Consider the following 26,772-nt stretch of genomic DNA (forward strand, 5'->3'; position numbering starts at 1 on the left):
TTCATCTGACCATTTAAAAAACACAAGTGGCACGACAAAGCTGGTCATAATCTCCGAAAGGCATGTTTGCTCCAAAAAAGCCGGCCTTCAAACATTAATTAAATCCATTGCACACAATGAAAAACACACACACAATGCAAACTGCGCGAGAATCGCCAACGAAAAAGTTCTCCTTGCCAGAACACGCTTTGCCACGTGTTGAACCACGTGTTTTATTTCCCCGTAATCCTGCGCTGAAGGACATTCGAGCAGCTCCGAACTTTGAGCCGGGCGCCCTGGAGAGCACCGGCACGCATCCTTTTTCTGCCGTTTTTCCGGACACAAAAGTTTATTGTGTGAGCCCCCAGTGTGGCCGAAACTAATAAGCTGCCCACCTTTTGGGTTTGTGTTTTTATGTCCGTACGTGCCAGCAAGGATCAAACACTCCAAGCACACGGCTTCTGTCACTGGGGTTTCACCGAGGGAAGAAATGAGAACTTGTGGAAAAAGCACCGGACATCCTTGGACAAAAGTTTTTCTTTGCACTTGGTGGCACTGTGCAAAATTCCTAATTTTAACAGATTGTTTTTCAATATAATTCAATTCTAATCACAACTTGCGTTTTATGACTTATAATTGAAACTAACTAAATCAATCCGTTTTATAAATATCTTCAACTGTGTTTTCGAACTGGTCAACACGCAGCAGGGCATTATGTCGGTGAATTTCACAGTTATACAGTGTGGGATGTAAGAAATGAACACATTGTGGCATATTTTATTTTCATTATCAGAGTCACTAGTCACGGTGTATTTTTCCGAGAACATCAAGATAAAAAATTCGGCAAGTCTGATATTTGGCACCATGAAAGAAGGGCTCTTTCCCGACATTTTGAGGGGTCTGGCGAAATATTTCGTCGGGGGGTCTAGAGCAACTTTTTTATTGAAGATTTTTTTTTCGATTTTATAGGATTTTTCTTCAGAAAAGTCGATGGAAATCGATGGGTTCATGTTCATATCCATCAAATTTCTTATGAATGTGCTTTAAGCGACTCTTAATTACATATTTGCCCTCAAATTAAAAATTTCCAACCCAAATTTACCAGATTTCTAGCTTTCTTCGAAATAACCCCAACATCCAAGCTGAGCAATTCTCTGAGATTTCGGTCATTCGATTTTTTTTTGTATTTTTTAATCCGGCTGAAACTTTTTTGGTGCCTTCGGTATGCCCAAAGAAGCCATTTTGCATCATTAGTTTGTCCATATAATTTTCCATACAAATTTGGCAGCTGTCCATACAAAAATGATATGTGAAAATTCAAAAATCTGTATCTTTTGAAGGAATTTTTTGATCGATTTGGTGTCTTCGGCAAAGTTGTAGGTATGGATATGGACTACACTGAAAAAAATGATACACGGTAAAAAAAAATTTGGTGATTTTTAATTTAACTTTTTGTCACTAAAACTTGATTTGAAAAAAAACACTATTTTTATTTTTTTTTATTTTTTGATATGTTTTAGAGGACATAAAATGACAACTTTTGAGAAATTTCCAGAATGGGCAAAAAATCTTTGACCGAGTTATGAATTTTTGAATCAATACAGATTTTTTCAAAAAATCGAAATATTGGTCGCAAAAGTTTTTCAACTTCATTTTTCGATGTAAAATCGAATTTGCAATCAAAAAGTACTTTAGTGATTTTTTGATAAAGTGCACCGTTTTCAAGTTATAACCATTTTTAGGTAACTTTTTTGAAAATAGTAGGTAACTTTTTTGAAAATAGTTATTTACTGCCCAAAAAGTTCCCAACATTATTTTTTCAATCCTCTGCCATACAACACTAAAATATTTTAAAACAATTTCGAATCAATCACAGACAACAGTTTTCTGAGCAATTTCCATTAAAAAGTATCAATTTTGGTCCCATATAAGTAGAGATATACCGAATTTTAAAGGATGAAAACATTTTGCTGAAACATACAACTTATGTAAATTTTGATGAAATTTATTGAAATTATTTTATTAGAATCATAAAAAAAAACTCAGTAGGCGGAGCAGCACTGTTTCCAAATTGGTTCCGCAACCTTTTACAACCACCGGGATTTAATTTCCGTTGCTGTCAAATCGATTGAAATCAAGCAAAACCCTATTTTTACGACCTCTGACAGATTTTTGAGGATGCAAACAGTAAATTGTACTTGAAGCAAGGTTAGAAAACGTCGGCTTGAAAAAAAAAGTTGCAAATATTGTAAGCAATTTCTCAAAGTTCATTTTTCTGAATTACCGTCATCAGGGGTGACTTTGAGTCTGGGTGTGATTGTTTCAGGAAAATTTACAGAAAATTCTGAAAGGGATACAAGAGAATCTGTCATATTGAGCTTAAATAATTATGATTATTCTTAAATTTAGCATTGAAAACATACGTTTTGAACCTTTCAAAACATTTAATTTATGACTATTTGAAAATTTCCAGTTCAAATCAGCTTGTCCATATTGCATCCAAATTGATCAAATTGGCTACAAAAAAGTTTTATTTTTGAAGGTTGAATAACACCTCTTTTTTTGAGTAATGTTACCTAAATAATGTTAAAAAAGTGAAATTCAGTTCATGATATTAAATTAAAAAAAACCATAACCATTCCAAGATATGATATTGACTTTCGGATACTTAAATTGATTTCTAATAACCATTTGAAAGGAACTCAATTATTGAAATTGAATTCTTAACACATTTAATAAGAAATTAATTGTTGAAGTAACAAATAGTTGTAATGAAAAAAAAAAACATGCTTTATCTTCGGATTCAAATGATGCCAAAATGAGGAAAATAAGCTTGCAGTTCTCGTGAAATCCCCTCGAATTTTGAAGATTTGATATGAAAAAACACTAAGATGCTTTATAAATAACTAAGTATAAACGAATCTTTCGTAGTTTAACCTAAGATTTTATGAGTTATTTTAGCATTTTTTGATTTTAAGTGAAATTTGGTGTTTTCGGATAGTGTTCCCCGTGAAAATTGCATTTTTTGGGAAAAAAATATTAAGCCCAAATATTACCATCATTTTTGTGTTTCCGATGTCACCACAATAATTAATTTTTGCTTAAGCCTTTCTCCAGATCTCCAGAATGCTTCACACTGTGATGTTATTTACCAAGAAATTTCAGGAATCTGGCCTACTAACTACCGTTTTCCGTTTTAAGCAAATTTTTGATCTTCAACGGCATTGAAGAGAAGAACTCTTTTTCTATTATAAATAGTTAGGCTAATGTTACCAAAATCTACTTTTTTCGGGAATAAACTTTGGTTGACTGATATCCATTGAATTTTTATTCAAAAAAGGTAGCAGTATTTTTTGATATGTTAAACTATGTTTTGATGCACATTTTTGCATCTCAAAAAATGGTTTAGGCTCATTTGTTATAAAAATGTGAAAAAAAAACAGCAAAAACAAAATGCCATGGTGCCATGTTCCATGGTGTTATGTTATTAATTAACCATTTTCATTACAAAGATGTTCAATGGTGATAAGATAACTTCACAAATTAACATCTTCAGTGAAAAAAAAGACATCCCAATAGAATCCAGATATGCCAAAAATTTTGAGCCTAACATTTCAAAAGGGCACATAACTTTTGTAAACAATAGTGTATCCCTTTCACTCAAATGACAGTTTACATAAGGTGTGAAAGGGACACACTCTTGTCTAAAAAAGTTATGTGCCCTAATGAAATGGCAAGCACGACTTTTTTTAACAAAAAAGTATTTGCTTTTTCAACCTGAAAAAAAATGTGGTTTGGTGTGGAAAACAAACCCAAGTTGACGTTTAATTTAAGCAAAATGTTTGGAAGGGGTTTTTTTTAAGAATTTCACAATTATTTTCAAAATTGTTCAAAAAATTCAAGAAAAAGAAAAATAAATATTTTTGTCTAAGAAAACATATTTATAAAAAAAAATTGTTTCTGTTTCACGCTAAACAAATCTCACATAGATAAAGGATCGAAACGAGATCCCAACACTGAATCACCCAGATTCTCCCAACTGTGGATTGTGTATTTAATTAATTGGCAAACTTTATTTCAATGGTTTAGTACCCCGTCCATAACTTACCCACTCTAGGCACTATAGTAATTCATCCGAAAGTTTCCACAACGAAGTTTTCCCCCCAGGGTGGAGGAAAATGGGTCACCGGTTGAAATATTGATCAATTTGATCCGGGACGATAGAGTGATCAAATATAAATAACTTTTATAACCCGGATTCCAACCTGGTGAAAATACACCATTTTTGCACTGATGGGAAGAATTTGTTGGGGGAAAAGTATGACGTGATTGCAATCATAATTGATTCGATTTGATGGTTTGGCGAAAGGTTAGAAAATTGGATAGCTAGTTGAAAAATCTGAGAACTGATATCAGAATATTGAGCGTGCATGTGTAAATTGAAGCAAAACAAATCTCGATTTTGGTTAGTCAATCAACTGGGTACTTGGAATTGTATTGATTTCAACTCCAGTCTAGTTTGAATATGTCTGAATGATGCAAGTAGTATTTCTAGCTAACAGAAAGAGCAATGTGTTGATAACCTTTACTCAATTCTATTCTCCAGAATCTGCAATCTTCAGCCGTTATCGTTATTGTTTCCGTTTCCGGAAAAGTCCAGATCCAACTGGTGCAGGCATCATTATGCTAGCTTCTTCGGCAATGACCCGTGGCATATTCCTCCGTGAATGACCAACACTGATGATTGAAAGGCGGGACCACTATCACCCCCGAACCAACTGCCAACTATTTCGCGAACAATAGATACTCTACTTAAGGCCAGGCGCCACCGCAACCACCGGAAACCAACCTGAAGCCGAGCCTGCAAAATAGGTAGTCATCGGGCCTGAGAAGATGGAAAATTTCTGCCCCAGATGACCGATGACCGATGACCGATGTTCCGCCAGCTGACGGCGCACGACGGAAGGATCTAACTTTTTTGCCTACTCGACCTGGTAGATTATTTTCAGCATTGAAAAATGAATTCTATCTATTGGACCGACTGCGGCAGAGAAAGGGCTAGAAAACGCAGAAACCTGGTTTTAGCCACCGGAAGGAAGCTTTCCACAAGTTTATAATGGCTTCTATTATGTCGGTTGAGGTCGCAAATCATGGTGGACTAGTTTCTGCGGTAGAGGTGGTTATAATTCCGTGATCAAGCTTTTTCAACATCCCATTCCAAATTGTAATTTGTTCATAGAACCAGAGATCATCAGAACTCGTCAGTTACATATTTCTTCAAAATTAGGAAATAAACTTTGCACTAAAATTGAGGAAAATCCCTCATTTTAACCACAAAGTTTTCCATCCTGTGGGAAGAAGAATTTCCTGGCATTCTTCCTGCTTCCCCGTTTAAACCACAGTCCAATATGATGGAGTGCACTTGAACAGAACTCCGTGACATTTGGAATATTCATTCCAAATGGCGCATGAAGTGAGGCAGAATAGTAGAATCCACTACTGTACGGCAAACAAAGCGCGCTTAAATTAAAGTTGACAACGACAGTCTTGGTTGAGGTTATTTGCGATAGTATACACATCACAGTCGCTCCCGGGGACACCAACAGACACACACAAACCGTGATGAGCTTCAGCAGAATCATTTTCCCGGGGAAAAACTCACAAACACACACACACCCCGGGAATAGATGGATGCATGGAAAGTAGTTTTCCGGTTCGTCACCATTGTATGCCTCTAGGAAATCGATATAAAGTTTTTTAATTAAAATTCCACCCCACGCCGTCGTCGTCGTCATCATCTGTCACTGCCGAGGGGTCACACGATGGATCTGTAGATATGCAGCCCACTGCTCTCTGTGTGTGGTGTCGAGTGTTTCCGCTACCGATGATGATTATGTCCCCGCAAAGATATTCCGCAGATATTGTGCAAGTGGTTGGCGGTTGGACGTCACTAGCCCGTGGACGCCTCTGGACGAATGAGTTGTGGGTGGTCAATGTCACAGCAGTAGCAACTAGTTGGAAGGAGCGTCTCTCTATGCGATAATGAAATTAAAACCAGCTTTAGAGACGAACTATGTCCGGTTTATCTATGGCCCCGAGGTCACCCCCCTCGGATGTTGTTATTGCTGGAGATTACAAGCTGTGTGGACTGACCCTGGCTGGAATGGCTTCTAATCGATGATGTAGTCATGCGGTTAGCAGCGACAATCTGGTGAATCGAATTTCACCCATCTTCGCCACATGGAGAGTTTGATGCTTGATTATAGCTAAAAAAAACTATTTAGGCCATAAACTTACCAGCAACAGCACCTACTCGCACACTCATGTTTGACATTTACTGACCAAAAGATCAAATTAAATGCACTTTTTATCATATTTTCTATTTTGCGAGACCATTTCTCATCTTTTTGTTTGCACACACGTCCAGAGTAAGAGGAGAGCTTAACCGCTGAACGAAAGTCGCCATCAATATCTTTTCACTTGCGCTAACGTTTTCATAGCGCTTATGATATGAAATTGCTTCCAACAACCGGCAACATGTTTTTTGCACATAACTTGAAGTTTATACCTATTCAAATCGAAGGTTGACGAAACCCGAGCGAGAAGCGAAGGCAAATAAAGAACAAAGGCCGGTCACCAACACCACCAGCAGCGCCTGTTGGAGTGAGCCAGTGATGCCAGGAAACTTTCTCTATAAATACCACGTAAGTGTTCGCTTAAAATTTTCGTCACAGCCGAAACTAGAAAAATGAGCGGGACCCAGTGCAATATCGTCAGATTAGAATACATTTGTGATTTTTTTTAAATGCTTGTAAAAGGAAAAGAACAACTTTAAATAAAAGTCTAATTAAACAGAAATGTTCACAAAAAATTGCTCTACTGGTACTCTGGTTGTTGGATTTCCACCGATTTGAGCTGAAAAAACGGGAAAAAAATCTACTTTTGCCTTCCTCACTGAGGTAAGGCTTTAATCCTCCTCTTAAAAAGAACTTTTTATTTAAAGCTCGAAAACCTATCTTGATGTATACATATCGATTCAGAACCAAAAACCGAACAAATTTCTGTGTGTATGTGTGTGTGTATGTGTGTGTGTATGTGTGTGTGTATGTGTGTGTGTGTATGTGACCAATTATGTCACTCAGTTTTCTCAGCACTTGCTGAACCGATTTTGACCAAACCAGTCGCATTCGACTTTGTTCAAGGTCCCATACGGTGCTATTTAATTGTTTGAAGTTTCGATAAGTAGTTCAAAAGTTATGTATAAAAATTTGTTTTCCAATATTTTCGGAAGTTGAATAAATGGCTAGAAATCGCACCAAATATCACCATGTTTGATAGGTAATCGAAAGACCTTCCAAACGAGTTCAAAATATTGAAAATCTGGCAACCCTGTCTCAAGTTATGACCACTTAAGTGATATCTATGTTCTTTAATGGCTAGAAATCGCACCAAATATCACCATGTTTGATAGGTAATCGAAAGACCTTCCAAACGAGTTCAAAATATTGAAAATCTGGCAACCCTGTCTCAAGTTATGACCACTTAAGTGATATCTATGTTCTTTGTTATTTCGGATGTAAAAAAATGGATAACATTTTGTGTCCAAACCCATCTTATTACCTATTGTTGGTAAATAGTGAGGAAGGCATCAACCATATAGGTGGATTTAGTTAGTTTTTTTTTTTTAACTAAAACTGCGATAACTTTAAAATTCAGCCATGACCTATACAAGTTTGGGTACCAACTTTTTGGTAATTGAAAGACGCAACTTTTGGTACTCAAACATGTATGGTCATCGCTGAAATTTTAAAGATATTGCAGTTTTAGTAAAAAAGGTAGATTTTTTCCCAGTTTTTATTTTCAAAAAATCGTATCTTGGAATATTGAATTACATAAGTTCACCGTTTTGCCTTCCTCACCTTACTGAGGAAAGGCTATAAAATCACTCGAAAAATGAACTTATTAATTTGACCTCGTAGATCCACCTTCACGTATACATATCGACTCAGAATCATGTTCTGAGCAAATGTCTGTGTGTAGGTGGGTGGACAACAAAATTGTCACTCGATTATCTCCGGACTGGATGAACGGATTTTGACCGTATTAGTCTTATTCGATCCGTCTTGAGGTCCCATAGGTCTCTATTTAAAATCAGCAAGTTTAGTTAAGTACTTCAAAAATTATGCTAAAAAACGATTTTGGTGTATGTCCGGAAGATTGTAAAAGGGTGGTTTTTGCAAGATGTTATACATTTTCAGAAAGGTATTAAAAAGACCTTTCCAATGAGCCCAAAACATTGAAGATCTGACAACAGTTATTAGCACTTAAGTGTTATTTATACATCTCAGATATTTCAATAAAAATGATGTCCGGGTCCATCATAGGACCCATCGTTAGTTAGAAAATCGAAAAACCTTTCAAATAAGCCTAAAACATCGAAGATCTGACAACCCTTTCAAAAGTTATAAGCACTAAACTGCCCCTGATCGCATAAATGTCCCATATGCATTTTCATCGATTTCGAGTTATTAATGCAGTTTGGTTCAAAATTGTGTGCTCTTTCGAAAGAGCCTATAACATCCAGTACTTTGTTCTATAAATTAGGAGAAAATCCAGTTTTTTCACGAAAATTTAACACGTAGCCTTATGTATGGCATAAACTTCTAATGCGTTTTTCTCAGCTTGCTGTTTTTGCATATGGGACATTTATGCGAACATGGGCAGTAAAGTGTTCTTTATACACTTTTTTGACAACCCTATCAAAAGTTATTAGCACTTAAGTGTTATTTATACACTTTTTGGAGGACGGATTTCAGAAATTGAGTTAGAAATCTAGAGTTTTTTTTGATTAGGTCCTATAAACATATGAAAGACAATGGTTTATTGGTCCTTTTAAAAAAAAACTCTGGAAATATTGTCAGAATCTTCCACGCGAACTATCGTTGGATAGGTTTTTTATCAGACCTTGCCGATGAGTCAGAAATATTGAAGGTCTGCGAACCCTATCAAAAGAAATGAGTAATAAAGTTGATTTGTTAAAAATGTTAAGGGGGAATGTTGCTATTTTTTACTGAATGACTTTATGAATGTATGAATGTATTAACCACCTAAAGGTGGATTGAGTAACGTTGTTTGATATGTTATGTAGAATTTTTCGAGGAATCCGTTTAAAAATATTTTCAGGCATAGGCTCTTTGGTCCCGACACCAACAAAACAGCATTTTAAACTTTCATTCGACCTTTTCATATGTTAAGGTAGCTATTTGAAACTAACTATTTTTCCTTAAAAGCCTATACACGGTTGAAATGATGCGGAGTTATGATTTTTTGAAAATCTGTTTTTTTTTTGCAATCGACGAAAATGGCAATCTTTCGAATATTTGAATTTGAATATTTGAATTTTGAATATACAATCATTTCGCCTAAAAAATATTCAACAGAAATCACACATGCTCTTGTGCATAATGCATATGGGACATTCATGCGAACAGGGGTAGTATACCTTTCAAAATTCCCAGCCTCAAAATTTTGGCGGGAGATGATTTCCTCCTCTATTGTACCTAATCTCAAAAGCTAATTATGATTATAAATAACATTTAGCGGAAGGGAGATAATCGATTGTTATATTTTCCAAAAATCATTTTCACCACCATTTTCACACCTTTTGGTTCGCCGAATACGACTAATGAGCAATGTTTGTTCCCAAAATTGACCTCGGAAACCCTCTCTCTCTCTCTCGCTCTAAGCAAACATTATGATAGCAGCCCGCCAATCCCTGGGTGGTGGCCATTCCGTCCCCATATTTCCCGGAACCAAAACAAAAAAAAACTCGCTCACGCTATCGTTCGTGGAAATTTCCGCCCTCGAGAAGAATGATATTTTCACAGGTGGGCGCTTCATTAACCACCATAAATTAGTGTGGGTGTGTACGATGTGTGTGAGTGCACGTTTTTGCGGCACCAGTATGATGATAACAGAAGAGTAATTTACGAGTCACTGACACTCCGGAAGGACGTGATGGGTAGGGGGAGGATGTGGGTGATAGTGAGGGGTGGCCGATAACGAAAAACACGTGTTTCCCGGAAGCTGCACCGCTTTCCGGGCCCCGAAGAGCGTCGGGTTACACCCGCAAATATCTGTTACGGAACCTCGAGCCAACACTGTGTCGGAGGGTTACGTAATTGATGACAGCCGTTTTGCTGGAATGCTCTTGAGCTGGATAATGGCGGATTGTTCACTCTTTTTTTTTTTTTTTTGAGCGTTTTGTTTAAAAGGTGGTCAAATGGAATCTCTGTAAATCTAGTCATTCAATACAATTCACGTCGTTTTACCATCGTTGATCACTCCTTACGATTTAATTCTTTTAGTTAATTTTGTTGAAAGATTTTGTGTTCGATTTTTATAGTAATACGCACACTAACAATTTAGATTGGGTTTCGATGCTGTTAGTTCTTTCCACAGCATCACAGTTTGGGAGGCATCAGAATTTAAGTATTGGACTAACACTCTTGAGCAATTCTTCCAAAATCGGTTGACTTCATACTTTCTATGTAAATAAATTATTTATTATATAGAAAATAATAATATACTTGACGAAGATTAAGGTCCCACGAGCACCTTCTCTTGGAAAAAAAGTTCAAATTTCCTACTGCCTGTATCGTTGAAACAGGTTGAAACAACCGTCACAAATATGTTTTGTTATGACAAATCGTCTTCCAACTTGAACAAACACTCTCCAAAAGTTGTTGTTATTGAAAGCTTCAAGGGGTTTACAGATAGCTGAACAGCGAAAGCATTAGACAGGATTAAAAGCACTAAGCACCTTCTGGACAGCTAGACGGAGAGACATTTCCCTAAATTGGATCACGTTTTATATTGAATTTAAAGGTGTGCGAATCCTTTGCATTGTATGTTTAGCACCGTGGAAGTAGATGATTGAATTAATTGAAAAGAGAATTTCGAATGTAGATTCACAAAAATAGTTCAAATGAACGATCAAATATTAATCTAATTTTGACAGTTTACTGAGTTCTCTGGTGCACTTAATTGAAACAATAATCGATCAAGCATCAAACAGGCAAATCCCTGGAAATTCTCACATCAATCAATTCGTTCTCTAATTTCGTACAAATACATAACGAACCCTCACGTGGGCTGGGCTAGTTCCATCGTTATGCAATTCTTCTTCGATGCTCTTTGCCATTTTCCGACCGTTTCCCAGGCAGTAACTACCGGGGAGCAGCATATATTGTCCGGAACGAGACCGTGTCACACAATCTGACAGCAGACACCACCAGCCGTCGCACATGCACAAACATCCCGATATGTGGAAGTATGCTACTCATCGTCATACATATTTATGGCCAGCTGTCACGGCCTTTACCACCGACCCCCCATCTCTTCCCTTGACAGAGTTCCCAGTATCCCCCCCTCACCAGATCTCCAACTAACCGGAACGGAACATTTCAATGTAACATTTTAATACAACAGCTTCAAAGAATCGTCCCCGCTGGCAGAACCCAGAACTCCAACCTCCACTGCGGGAAACCCTCCCAGAAGCATCTCGACTCTTGCAAGTAAGCAGACTCCTGGCCAACAACCCGCCACTCTGGGACTGTCACGACACCGATGAGATTAATGTAAATTTTATTCATTGAAATATATGAACGAACATAATTTCCACACTGATAAACATTTAATCGTGTTTCGGTGCTGCAACGCGTCGTACCGCGTTTCACAGTTGGAGATGATTCGCAATTTGCTATTTCTTCAATTTTGCAAAATAGTAATTTTAAATTTCAAGCAAAAATAGTGTACTAATTAAGCGGTTACATACATTCAAATCGGCAAAAATGTCAAGGGTTGGCATGAGCCCACATTCAGTTTTTTTTTAATTTATTTTCAGTGCATTCAAATATACATTTTCAACTTTGAACAAAATAAATATGAAGCCATTTGGTTGTACTTTTGCCGACATCTATCACTACATAACACTATTGAAGTTAGCAGTTTTTAAAAAAGAGTTGCAACGATATCTCAACACTGCTTTATTCAAACAGGCCCCGCGGCGGGCGCTCTAAAATTCTTTGTGTAAATATGGGTATTCGGCGCCGTCGCTCCGTGCCATACTTTCATACACTTAGAAGCCCAGGGCGGCGAAGTCCTTGTAGATAAAAAGGAAGACACTAGTGGTTGGTACTAGCAATGGTGGCGGACAGCTATAAAGTCAACTTCGTTTTTCAAAATGTTGGTCAAGACTCGTTAAATCGATCCAATAAGCATGATGAAGGCATATTTTTGATAAGTTTTTTGGAAGAAAGATAACAATTAAGTTTTTTTTGTACTTTAGATAAAAAAAACTCTCATTTTTTGAATCAGACTTTGTCATGCGCACGGAATATGTCTTAAAAGTCTTTACCGCAAATTTAGTCCTTCCAATCTCGAATTATCGTGGAAAAAACACAGAAAAAAAAAGTTAAATTTTGGCATGTTGAAAATTTGATTGGTTGAATATTACCTCTTTTTTGAGTAATATCACATTAAAAAATCAGTAAAAATGTGAACCTGGTGAATATTCATCAAAACTGATGAAAATTCATAATTTTCTGAGGTAAAATTAATCCTTTTTTTACACGAAATCTGTCACCATTTCCAGATGAATATTACCATCATTTTATTTCTGTGCAGGGTTGCCAGGTCAAAATTGTAAAAATCTGGCCGTAGTACCGAAAAAAATCTGTTAAAATGTGCCAGACAAAAACCGAACATTTATGATTATTAATTAATTCAAAAGCTTTTGAAATTCTGATGGTATCCTTGATTTTCGGCCTCAAAAAGAGTGAATCAAATTGAAAAATGTCAAAATTTATCACAATCTGGCACAGATACCGATAAATCTTTATTCAGGCTGACTTATGACTTGGATAAATACGACTGAGTGCTGAAAAATCGTCATTTTGCAACAAGTTGCATGCAACATTTTTTACAATTCAGGAAATAAATTTTGAATATGATTTTTCTAAAAGTCTTTTTTTCTGTCATTCTGCAGTGCATAACACTAATTATTATTAACTAAGCACTCATTAAAAATCTGTATAGATTAACTTTTCAACACATTTTTTTTTTGTAATCGAGAATTAACACAAAAGAAACTGCAAATAAAAGACTATATTTTATTTATTTTTTTAATATAACATTTTATTCCAACTGTCAATTTATTAATTTAAAAAACACGTTTTTTTCTAAACTGTAACGACTATTTCTGATTTGTGGTACACAAACTCCAAATTGTCAAAAATTCAAAAGTGCCGATTTAATTCAACGATCCGAAAATACACAATACAGTCCAATATGAATAATAATTTTTTGTCGAAGTTCAGATTTTCGGAAAATTTGAAAAATATTTGCAAGGGTCTTTTATTTTCAAAACATTTAAAACGAATATTTTTAATACTCCACCAACGCCAAAATGGCCCTAATCCTGGATAATATATTTCCAGATCACTTAGTTGCATTACTAGAATCAGATTTAAGCTCAACAACCCAAAAAAATACATCGAAGCAAAATATTTTACTTGATATGCTCACGGGATAATCGAGTCTTGATTTTATTTAAAATTACCAAATTAAGCATTTTCCAACAACAACAAAAAAAATATTATTCAAAAAATAATAATTTGTTTTGGTAATCATTCCACCCAGTGTTGCTTTGCGCCGGGACATGTTCGTTCACCAATTTAAGCTTCCTTCAACAGATGAGCCGAGGGCCCGGAAAAGCCGTGGAAACGCCGGAGATGCGCTTCCTGGCCCCCCCCCCCCCCCCCTAACCTTCTGCACTGGCACTCCGGACCGCGCGGGCACACGAAATGGAAGTGCTTCCGGAAACGTGACTTAAACCCCAGTGCAGCGAACAGCACACTTATCGATTCTGACTTCGGCTCCAGTGGGTTGGGGGACGGAGACTCGTGAGGTTACATAAAATATTCCAGCCGTAAAATGTGCACCAGATTATTTCTGACTCGGGCAATTGAGTTTAATTTACATTTTTGAACTTTTTTTTTCGGCGTACAAATTCGTTTTGGCCCCGGGTTTTTTGCGTACATTCATATTTTACAACCACGTGTCCCCGCCCAGCTGGGGAGAGGGGTCTCAACACCGCATGCAGCAATTAATTACCTCAATTGAATTTGGGGGGCCTGGCTGGAGCGTTTCCAATTTTTCGCCACTTGCCGATTTGGCGCTTGACTTCGGTTCGGTGTGCGCGCCACTCTAGTTCACAAATAACTGAATTAATTGGACGACTGGCCGCGCATTCGGTTGTTGTTTTCGGACGCCATCGCGATAATCACTGATCTTTGGTTTATTCAGTGGCTTTTGGAATGGTTGAGTTGCTTTTTGCGATGCGGTTACGGTTACTGTTTGGAATTAGTGGCAATTATCTGTGGATAAATAGAAGAACAGAAAGGACACTTTATTTATTGGAGGTTTTGTGCATTGTGGTGGATAAATGTGAGACAGTATTACTAGAGAAAGCTCGACTTGTATTATTCTATTGAGATTTTATTCAGAAGTTAGTATAAACTCCCTGTTTTAAGTAGATCTTTCTGATAAATCGTGAACTTGGAGACCAGGCAACTCTGTTTTGAGATATGGTTAATTCAGCTGAATTTATGAACTGTTTTACAACGAATGTTGCATGTTTAGATAAAAATAACAAGTGTTGTCTTCCCTTCTTAACTTTTGTTTAATATCTATATTGTGAAATCCTCATTCAATTCTTCTACACAGTTTTTCTTTCTTTAAAGTCCAATCTTCTATTAAATCTTTTACTTTAACAATCCTTACTATCCGGTTACTTTACTATAACCGTCTCCATTAATAATCGAATATTGTTTTCAGCAGGGTATAAAGGTAAATTATTATACTTCTGATTATAAATTGAAAAAAATTTAAAAATATATATTATAACACTTACCACATCCTACACAACACCTATGCAATCATAAATCGGAGCGTTTTGTACGGTATGTCCACGCATCCTTTCTCACAAGACATACCAGCATGCTTTCATCGGACTGGCTACGATTAGATTAGAAATAAACAGTGTTGTGAATGAGTGATAGAAAAGACTATCATTTAATGATCCTTGCACCAAAATATCAGAGATATATCTCAATATATCTTGAGAATTCTCTTCCTCAAAAAAAATCAAACCATCCACATTAACGACCCCCGGGTCTTTTGTGGTCTCTATTGCAAGTTTCTGCTCGAACCTAGGAGTCCGAAGGCTTGAATGGGGAGAGCACCCAAACCTTATTCTACTCCAAGGAACCTTCCACCCCAGTGTTTGAACTGACGACCTTTAGATTGCGAGTCCAACCGCCGCCAGCGATTCCACCGGAGTAGGCTTGGTTTGGTGTGTTGTTTGTACTTATGGCATGGAGACGACTCCTACACCTGGAATGACTTAACGGCCTAACAACCAAGGCCGGGACCGACATTTTCTTCCTCATCCGATGGAAGGTTGGAGCATATGGGAATCGAATCCAGAATCATCCGCTTACAAAGCGGACAGCGTAACCATTCGGCCACGCGCTGCCGCACTGATTCAAAGAAAGAACAATTATTATCACTCCTCCACTTATTCTCGTCCACAATCTCTCACCACTGATTTTTTGTTCTCTCAGAAAACTCAGGGTTAGCGGAAACAAAAAAGTTGAGAGTGGATGAGTTTAAATGTGTGAATGAGAGAGTTAAGTGTAAGAAATAAAGCTAATGTCAGAAGGGAGTGAATTAAATTCTGAGAAAAAAAGTGCGTGACAAGGGGGAGGGGGGGGGGGGGTCTGAAATCCCGAAAATCTCTGGACGTAATATTTGAACAAACCCCAAAGAACAAATACAATTTTTCGGTTATTACATTTCTTGGAAAAGCACAAATCAGCTGAAGCCGCAACGCAATTCCGAATACTCGAAATGACTTTATGCCGTGAAATTCAGTTTGGGTTTTTTTACGCCGGTTATCTTTCGTATAGCTGTAATCACCCACGCAGCAGCTTCATTCACAAAAATAACTGCACAGATTTTTCCTTGGAGCGATAATTTCTTATGAAAAATATATATTTTTAGTAAGTTAAGCCTTTTATCTAGCTTTAAAATTGTTAGTTTCTAATGTAAATTTTTACTCAAAAAAAAACAACTCAACAGATCAAATCTATTTGTCTATGACACAAAAAACACAGTCACGGAGAAAATTTATTTCTGATGTTTCTATCGGTTTAGCCCACGCCCAGTGTTGGCTCCATCTTTTCCGGTTTTGTCTGCCAGATGATCCTGACTTTGGCTGGTTCTAAACGTTGGATTTGCGTGACTATACAGGAATATAAATTTCACGCAACATCTGTGAATGAATCGTCATCGGTCACTAAAACTGATGTTATGTGTCCTCGAATAGAAATTAATTTTAACTTTTTGGATCTAAAGTAATCATCACAACGTCCTTCCTTAACCTGATAAAAAGTGTTATACTAACAGGCTATCGTTTCCAATAAATTACAAATTACAAATTACAACTTCAAAACCCAACTATTTCTTCAAAAATATTTTTTGATTTAAAGCTGAAAATTTTTCCCGATGTCAAAACAGGTACTATCACCCTACAGTTTCATTTTTTTCTCCATCCCGCCTAAGCCCGGTACTTATTTCGGGTATAACAAACGGAAGATGATCCCGCCTAGATTGGTATTGAGCCATATATTGAATGGGTTATGGCGTCATTCATGGACCCTGCTGCTCGCCGGGATGGAATAAGTGAACAGCGTCCTTACGTTTTGCACGACTTTTATTCTGAAGTTCCAACGAGATGGGGTGAGATTGGCCCTGGGCACATAAGTTCCCGGAAGAACACACGCACACTTTTGTCCCTAAATAAATCACAGGCATTTGTACTGTATCAGCCCGAAAAAGGGGTCAAACGATGGAGGAACTGGGACCGGTATATTACAATCAAGTTGTTATCTATCATAAAATTTAGTCAGTTTGGGGCGGCACGTTTCGGTTGATTTGTGGTAGTTTGGGCAGTTTTTGATCTTTTTGCAAGTCTGCTGCTACAAGTCCTTTGGAACTTGTGATGTCAATTTCGTTGTCGTTTCCAAGCTTAGCTACAATTCGATGCCTCTGTGCTCTCTTATGCTAACTAGATAGGAAAACCAGCAAGCTTAGTAACGTCATGATTCGAATTCCCGGACGCTTCGAAACCCGGACACCTCATCTTGTTTTATCAATTATTTGGATATAAGCTCGCATTATGAATGTCAAAACTGTGTTATTTGATGAATTCTTACATCAACTTTCTTTTAAAGTTTGTTTGAACGCTGTTGTTAATGCCAAAACAATTAAATAAAATAAAAATATGAGATTACCAAAAATGAGAAACATTTCACTGAAATATTTCATAGAAGGCAAAACAGAAATTTAAGGTTTTGATTTCCTTAAATTCTAGAAAATTTTAATATAAAATATCGATTGTTTTGATGTTAACAGCTTATTTGAGACCTAAAGAATGCCTGTCACTAACATTTCAGTCCAAATTTGTGCGATTCATAAGCAAAACCGAGTGTCCGGAATTCGAAGCAAAAGTTTCCGGATTTTAAATCAGCTTTTATCAGTGTCCATGATTCGAATCACAACAAGTCATTTTAATTTTAAAATTTCATGAAAAACTGTTAGAACAGACATATTTTGCATGCATTCTCTAAAAAATGACTGTTTATACTACATCCTGATGATATTTCTACATTTCCAACATGTTAAATGATTTTTTGCCAGCTATAACAAAAATTATATGCTACTAAGTGTCCGGATTTCAAATCATGGCGTTACAAGATAGCACTGAGGCATCGAATTATCAGCAGTCGAAAGCAACTGTGATGTCGTTACAATTATAAACTAATTTAAACTAGAAATTAGTGTAAACGATACATTTTTCTTTGAAAAAACAATTGTAATGCACGAAAATTTATACCGTACAAACCGTACAAACCTCAAACATAAACCACAAATCCGGACATTGCTCTTATCTCTGCAGATCTACCCCTAGGCCATTAAGAAGATAATAACCTAGTCGGATTTGGTCACAGCTCGTAGCTCATTCTTCTTAGATTTAGAACTGCACAAGCCTCACGACTTGATGAGTGGACTTTACCAGCTGTTGGACTCAACAGGACGTGCTGGGATATTTGTAAGAAGAAGCTGCACAGTTCGAAGGTATGAGGTGAGTTTTCCTCTTGTTAGGTGTATTTTTATCTCAGTTTAAGTGGAAAAGTAAAATTACACGTAAAATGATGTAGATTTACATTCTTTCAATGTACAATTTATTTTTTTAATAAAAAAATCAGAGTTTTCGTGTTTATTAACTGTGCATCAACGAAGCAGAATCTTCCTTCAGGCAAAGCAAGAAAATCTTCCAAGAATACTGGACAAGAGCAGAGGGACAATTAAAATCAGTTTTACGATCGTCGTCCTGAATTAAAATTAATGGAGGCTTAGGCTTCCCCTTTCCTCATCATGCCAAGAAGGAAAGGGGTGGCCCAGGATAACGGACAATTTGCACCAGAAGCAAGCTTAAAAGGGGACCGATTTCTACCTGGGGGCTATTGTCCGGTGACTTTTCCTTGAAATTTTCCAGTTCTCGGTCAGGTGCGTACACAATGGATTAATATTAATTTACCTTGTGGGGGGAGAGGGGTGCGGAAGGGGTCAGTGGGAGGTAAAAGGTTTCAAGGACCCGGGGAGGGACAATGTTCCGGAAGCTACCCGAACGGCCAGAGTGACACTTTAAATGTGGACAAAATTAATTGAAATCTACCGTCCTTGTGGGTTCATGGAATTTTAACGTCGAGTACATTTATGTAACATTCCCAGATTCGTAAAGTGAAAAGTCGATGGCAATTTATGATTTCTTCATAACCGTATGAAAACTGCACTTAACGTGTGACATAAAAGTTTCGCAACTTTAAACTTTGGCCTCACTTGACACAAGTGCAAAACGGAATCTTTCCGACAGTTTCGAAGCACTCTTTTTGAAGTTTCTATATCCACCCCGCAAGCTTCTTGATAGTGCACATAAATACCTATGAGGATATGAAAAAAAAGTTTTCCCCAACTTTGCTACAGCTCAACCAACAGACAACCCCTGTCAACTTTGGAGCCATAAAATGACAAAACTTTGCGCCATTTCCCAAACACTCTCTTCAAGTTGAACTGCTTGGCAGACACACAAACAATCACGCACACATATACACTAGACAGCGGCCGTAGCTGACACTTGGGGGTGCTACTAGAACGAGCTGCAAAGTCAAAACTTTTCACATTTTTTGACCACGTGCATTTTAATCTGTTTCGTCTTTTGGGTGAAATGATTAACCCTCTACTGATCATTTTGGGCTGATTTATTATATTTTGCAATATCCCCCATCCTGAAGCTCCTCGTTTATAGAGTCAGTTTCACATAAAAAAGTTACATGTTAAATCATGTACGAAAAAGTTTCATGATAAATAATGTAAATTTACGTGAATTTCAAAAAATGTTCTAATCTGAACGAGCATCACAAGACACATTGCTAAGCAATCATGTCATAATCCATTTATTAGATTTATAAACCCTTAACAACACAGCAAAAAATTGTGTAATTTTGGAAGGTGTAATTTTAGAAGGTTGAATATTGCCTCTTTTATGATGTAATTTTACCTCAATTAAGACTGAAAAAGGGACATTGCACAAGAATAGTGGTAAAATTACATATTTTCAGATGTAAAATTACCCATTTTTTCTGACATAAAAGATGTACCCCTTCCCAGATGTAATATTACCATGATTTTTTTTTTCTGTGAAGTCTCACACACAAAAAGTTACATGGTAAATCATGTACGAAAAGGTTTCATGATAAACTATGTAAATTTACGTGAATTTCAAAAAAAAATGTTCTTATCTAAACGAGCATCACAAGACACATTGCTAAGCATTCATGTCATAATCCATTTATTAGATTTATAAACCCTTAACAAGTCAAACACACAAAAAGTTACATGGTGAATCATGTACGAAAAAGTTTCATGATAAATAATATAAATTTACGTGAATTTAAAAAAAAAATCTAATCTGAACGAGCATCACAAGCCACATTGCTAAACCTTCATGTCATAATCCATTTACTAGAATCAACAAAATTTCCTGCAAATCCATCTGATTCATCTGGTTTCGTGGTAAAAAAAATACCAACCGGAGTGGTTATAAAACAACCTAGCCCCGGTAACGACCGATTCTCCGAAAAAAAATATACACGTTCCACCAAGGGAACACAAATCAGAGCGAAATAAAAACAACAAACTTTTTCGAAACAAACTTTTCCCCTCTAGCTCGAAGGCTCGAAAAAATACAGCGCCAGCACAGAGAATCGCCTCGGCGAACTTTGTGAATTGGACAAATTGAAATTCAGCGGGGATTTCCAATTTTGTTTGCGAGAGTTTTTATTTCGCGGTTATTTTTTGCTATATTGCTTGTCACATCGTTTTATTGGATTGGTCCCTGGATGGTTTACTCGGGAAAAGTTTGTATGACATACCAATTACTTTGTGTTTTTGGGGAAGATAGTTTTTATTATTCCTAACAATGATTTGTTCAGTTAAACAATTCAGATCATCAATTCTTTCATTATTAAATTCTTCAATTCTTCAATTCTTCAATTCTTCAATTCTTCAATTCTTCAATTCTTCAATTCTTCAATTCTTCAATTCTTCAATTCTTCAATTCTTCAATTCTTCAATTCTTCAATTCTTCAATTCTTCAATTCTTCAATTCTTCAATTCTTCAATTCTTCAATTCTTCAATTCTTCAATTCTTCAATTCTTCAATTCTTCAATTCTTCAATTCTTCAATTCTTCAATTCTTCAATTCTTCAATTCTTCAATTCTTCAATTCTTCAATTCTTCAATTCTTCAATTCTTCAATTCTTCAATTCTTCAATTCTTCAATTCTTCAATTCTTCAATTCTTCAATTCTTCAATTCTTCAATTCTTCAATTCTTCAATTCTTCAATTCTTCAATTCTTCAATTCTTCAATTCTTCAATTCTTCAATTCTTCAATTCTTCAATTCTTCAATTCTTCAATTCTTCAATTCTTCAATTCTTCAATTCTTCAATTCTTCAATTCTTCAATTCTTCAATTCTTCAATTCTTCAATTCTTCAATTCTTCAATTCTTCAATTCTTCAATTCTTCAATTCTTCAATTCTTCAATTCTTCAATTCTTCAATTCTTCAATTCTTCAATTCTTCAATTCTTCAATTCTTCAATTCTTCAATTCTTCAATTCTTCAATTCTTCAATTCTTCAATTCTTCAATTCTTCAATTCTTCAATTCTTCAATTCTTCAATTCTTCAATTCTTCAATTCTTCAATTCTTCAATTCTTCAATTCTTCAATTCTTCAATTCTTCAATTCTTCAATTCTTCAATTCTTCAATTCTTCAATTCTTCAATTCTTCAATTCTTCAATTCTTCAATTCTTCAATTCTTCAATTCTTCAATTCTTCAATTCTTCAATACTTCAATTCTTCAATTCTTCAATTCTTCAATTCTTCAATTCTTCCATTCTTCAATTCTTCAATTCTTCAATTCTTCAATTCTTCAATTCTTCAATTCTTCAATTCTTCAATTCTTCAATTCTTCAATTCTTCAATTCTTCAATTATTCAATTCTTCAATTCTTTAACCCTACAATGTTTAATTCTCCATTTTTTCAATTTGCTATCATTTCGATATAATTAAATTTAACCACACAAAACACCAATGCTTTGATTTAATGAACAAACATGACCACCAATCACTGTCTGCGACCAGCTCAATACGTTGCACATTATTCCAGATTTATGGACCATTACTCCAGCCCTCCCCAAAAGTGATGCGATAGAGGCGACAACCCCATCTGTCACACGTCACCAAAAAATGATCAACCAAAAGTCTGTGAACCCCAACCCTGTCCAACCCCCTGGTCTAGATAACATCCCCTGAAGTTCAAAAGTTGGTCCCAAAAGCGGGGGTTCTGCTGAGGGACATGGGTGGAGAAAAGCACATAACAACATTGTGCTCACATAAATTAAGCATTCTAATTACTCTTTTAAATCATCATCCTCTTCCACTGTGGGTACATCAGAGAGGGAAACGCCAAGGACTCTAGCGACGGAACAACGGCGGTGGTGGGCTTTAATTTATCGCTTTGTTATTGGAGTGTTGTACTGCGAAGCATTTCTTTGCGATTGCGGTTGACCTGAGGAAGATTTTTGGTAAACTTAATTCTTTGGAGAAATTCAATTCTTAAATGATTTAAGGTGAAGTTTAGAAAAAAATAGTTTATTTACAAAAGACCTTCAAAATCGTAGTTTTATACAATTCCTGCAAATCTCTCTTCAAACCCCGCGCCAAAAGCCATTCCCCATGGCACTTTTTGTAGCTCATTTTTTCTCCCTCCCCCTTCAGGAATCCCCCCACTCGGCGTGGGTGTGTTTGGCGCTCAGACAAACATTTTCCACGTGGGGAAGGTCCCACCAAGACAGTTCACAAAGCCACCCCCAGCCAGAAGAGGGTGTGAAGTGTTTCATTGTGGCGCTGCTCATCGCTTAATCTGCCCCGGCAGAGTTCCCCGCAGGACCTGACAATCTGCCGAATGGCCACACCCCGTGTCCTGCGCGGCGTAACATGGTGCCGACCTCGCTTGAGGGTGTAGAGTGGTGGCGGAATGACCCAAATGTAAGTCGTTGTGCGTTGAGAATGGTCCTCGGTTTGTGTTCTATACAGCTTCTGTACGCGAACACCAGCTCATGGTGGTGTAAACAAGAATTATCTGGTTTTTAGTGGAGATTATTGCCATTTCCGGCACGCTGGGGACAAGCTATTCCGGGGGGCATTATCTTGTTGAAATTTACCGCTAATGAAAATACGATTAGGTTGGTTGTTGGCACAGCTCGAACCATGCCTTTGATGCCAAACACACACACTGCTGGTGTGATCTCAATTATAGATAGCTAATGCAATTTTCACCTACTGAAAATATCATCGCGCAGACAGTTTCGATTTTGGAAATGTTTATTGCAGGATTTTTTGAACTTGAACTTGAAAAAACATGATAATTAGGTGTAGATGGGTAATTCCACTTCAAAAGTATCAGCACTCGAACGCACTTTTCTGATGAAGCTGAAAATTGAGGGGCTGTTGAAACTAAAACAACTATCAAAAATTCAAATTTTTTGGGTTCACTTCGATTAACAAAGTTTATTTTCAAATTAGAAAAAGTTTTCAATTTGAGTTGCGCCAATGAAAACTTGCTAACATTCTTTCAAATAGAGCTTATAATTCAACTAAAGTTTTCACCTCACCATCGTGTTTACACATGTTTTTTTTTATTTTGATAAGGCCGTTGCAAATATTTTTCAAAGTTTATGTCGCCATGATTAAACTGAGCAAAAGACGATTTAAGCTTAAACCACGTGGACACTTTTTTGGGACTCTGTTACCCCCCCCCCCCCCCCTTCGTGGACAATTGTCCATACAAAAAAACTTTTTTGTATGGATCGTGGACAATTGCAATACCCCCTAAAGTGTCCACGTGATTTATGGATGGTCCCCAAGACATATTCCGTGTGCATGACGAAGCCCGATTTTTAAATTTTGCATATTAAAAAAAACAAAAATCAAAAACTGGTATTTTTTTACATTAAAAACATAAATATTTTTAACTTTTTTAAACATACTTTTGAAAATCGGGCTTCATGCACACAGGATTAGTTTAACGAGGTTTCACCAACATTTTGAGCCGATTTGGTCAAAGCAGTGTTGAGATATTGTGGCACCCGTTTTTTTAAACTGCTAACTTCAAATAATTTTATCTCAGCAATGATACAACCAAATGTCTTCAAATTTATATTTAAATGCCCCTATTTTTATAAGTTTAAGTGTGTGCTTAAAGCTACACAGTAAAAAATGTATAAATTTGGAAGGTGTAATTTTGGAAGGTTGAATATTACCTCTTTTATGATATAGTTTTACCTCAATTTAGCCTGAAAAAGCGACATTACAACAGAAAAGTGTTAAAATTACACATTTTCAAAGGTAAAATTACACATTTTTTCTGACATAAAAGATGTACCCCTTCCCAGATGTAATATTACCATGATTTTTTTTTCTGTTTGCCCCTGACATTTTCACCGATTTACATGTATGTAACACCCTGAGTCCAATAAAGCTCATAATTGGGATTTGAGCTCAGTACGCCCACCGGAACCAGCCCCTGAAAGCCCGCCAAAAAGTCATTTTTGTTGCATCCTAATGTTTACTGTCAAATAGAAAGCGATAAAAGATGTTAAAAATAATGTCACATTTGGTCTGACTCGGTTCACCCTAGCAAATTTTGGAAATTAAATTTAAATTCAAATTTAAAGCAAACATGGTTCAAAATGTATGAACCGCCTTAAATTTGCATTACATTACTCACTCAGCAAGGACCTACACCCAGCTGATCGTTAAATTCCTGTTTACTTTTCGTTTTTCTTTATTTTCAATCCCGTTCAAAGAATTCAATTTCCAAGTGAAACATTTATGCGAGCTCGGGCTGCGTTCGCCTTCTTGAGCAAACAAAATTTTAAAGTTAAGTAAAAAAAAAGCGATCGTTACCGCTTTCGAAACATTTTTGCCCACGTGTATGTTTAGGCTTCTTCACTCCATAAATATTTTTACATCGCAAAATATGCACGTGCGTGCGTGTGTGTGTATCGGTTCATGACGTGTTTACGTACGTGTCCTTTTTCATTCAGGATTCAGGCAGCCTACAACAAATCCAGCCATGGGGACTCTGGAGTATAAATCACTTTTTGCCCGGAAAAGCCAGCCTTTTATTACTTCCATCGTGTCCTAGGGAGTGCGGGAGGGGGGATGATGGCAACAACGGACAATGGCCTTGGGCGACATGTCTCTCAAGATGGCTTCCCAAAGCCTTAAACTGATGATGGGCTCATGCAGACAGGGGAGGGAGGGAGGAAATTGGAAATCTTTGAGAGGCTGAAGAGGCTTGTGCAGTTTGGTGGCCCCAATTCCTCTTCAAGGGTATCAGATGTACTGTTTGCTATTAAATTTCGCATGTTAAGAATTTTTCGTGCTCTGTGCAATATTGATCAAGATGTCCTGGAAAATGTTTGTTACGGAAATTTGTTTAAAGCTAAGCTTATTTCTTAAATAACTTAAAGACTTCTTGAACTGCCAATTTCCATTAATGTTAAGAAGCAGAAATTCGATATCAAATTAGCTGATAAATTTTCAAAAACAAAAATAATGTATTTTCAGAGAACTGCTCTCAAGTTCCCTTTTCTCAACCAGAAGAAACCGTAGTCTATTTTTATGACCGCGCCAAGAATCGTTTCATCATGCTGGTACCAACTTCCAAGTACATGCAAAATGGGTCCTCCGCCACAACACCATCAGCAGCAACAGCTTTTGGAGCGCCGGAAGCACCAACTCGGGGGTGTATTTAAAGCTATTATCGAAGGTCGTCGTGCGCAAACTACCAACCCCGGCCGTCCTTCCCCCGCAGAAAGGGACCCTCGCATCGTTCGTTTGGTGGTCATTATATTCGCATCATCATAACCATTTCGTTTGCGAACCCGCGTTGGTGAGTGTGGAGCGATCCCCCGAAGGGACTTGTTCTGGCCTACGCGCTCCAGTAGGGTAACAGATGAAAATTTGATTATTATTATTTCAAGATTGTTGAAATTAGTCCATATTAAAACATAACAGAATCAAGTTGAAACAGTAATCCAAACACACCCTTACTGTTCAAAATTGTTGGTCACCCTAACGAGCTACTCCGGGTTGATGTGAGTATCGATTTCAAAGTGGTGTAACGAAATTATTAACACATCAAAATATTTACACTCCCTCAAGGGGCTGGGGGATGTTCTGCTTTATGAGTGGGTGGTGTGAAGGCGGCCGTTAAGAACTTAATTCAATTTTGGTTGGCATGAACGGGGTGAGTTGTGTAATAAAAGTTATGATTAGACTTGTTCAAATTACTGCTGCTAGAGTTTGGAGCATGAGTGACGCCAAGCTCTTGAACTTTAAACAAGATTGGAAGAGCACCATTCCCATTTATGTCACGATTAAATTTAACTAAATTCAGTAAAATTTAAATAAAATTTAAAAAAGTTTAACAAAAAACTTGCTAAATGCGTTAGTACTGCAATTTAGATAATATTAACTGGAAACGATCTATGATATATTCTACTATCGGGGTTATTATTTTTATTAAACTTATCTAATTTTCAACCGGTTTTAGTCAGGAATCTCTAGTGTGTAAGTAATAATTAAAACATATTTCTATAATTGAAATGAACAACCATCAAATGTGGTATAAAAAACTAGGTCAACAATTTTATTATGTTTTCAACAATTTTGTTATGTTTTCAACCATGAAATATGGTATAAAAAAGCAGGTAAGCAATTCTCTAGGACTTTTTTTATTTCATCTTCACACAAAAAATCGAAAAATGATCAAAAAAAACTTAAAGAACTCTAAAATTTAAACAATAAAGTTCTCTCTGAATATTTAAAATGTCCAAAATCTAAATCTAAATAGGCTAAAAAAGAAAAGGCATGAAAGTAAGTCTTGATATATAGCCAGACAATTTATTTATAACTTTGTAAACCTCCCTCTCCCACCTTGAAGAGACGAATGCACGAAAGTGTTAAGTCTCCATA

The 26,772-nt window shown here is 36.7% G+C and overlaps 1 protein-coding gene across 2 annotated transcripts in view; it reads right to left on the reverse strand.

Moving 5' to 3' along the window:
* Positions 1-26,772, reverse strand: part of LOC6049130 (cyclic nucleotide-gated cation channel subunit A) — a 257,969-nt gene that overhangs the window by 209,104 nt on the left and 22,093 nt on the right. For both annotated transcript variants that reach the window (XM_038251828.1, XM_038251827.1), the window contains exon 2: positions 14,155-14,417. The gene's annotated coding sequence lies outside the window, so the exon portion shown is untranslated. The remainder of the gene's footprint in view (positions 1-14,154; positions 14,418-26,772) is intronic.

This window comes from Culex quinquefasciatus, chromosome 2 (genome assembly GCF_015732765.1).
Source record: "Culex quinquefasciatus strain JHB chromosome 2, VPISU_Cqui_1.0_pri_paternal, whole genome shotgun sequence".
Classification (NCBI taxonomy): Eukaryota; Metazoa; Arthropoda; class Insecta; order Diptera; family Culicidae; genus Culex; species Culex quinquefasciatus.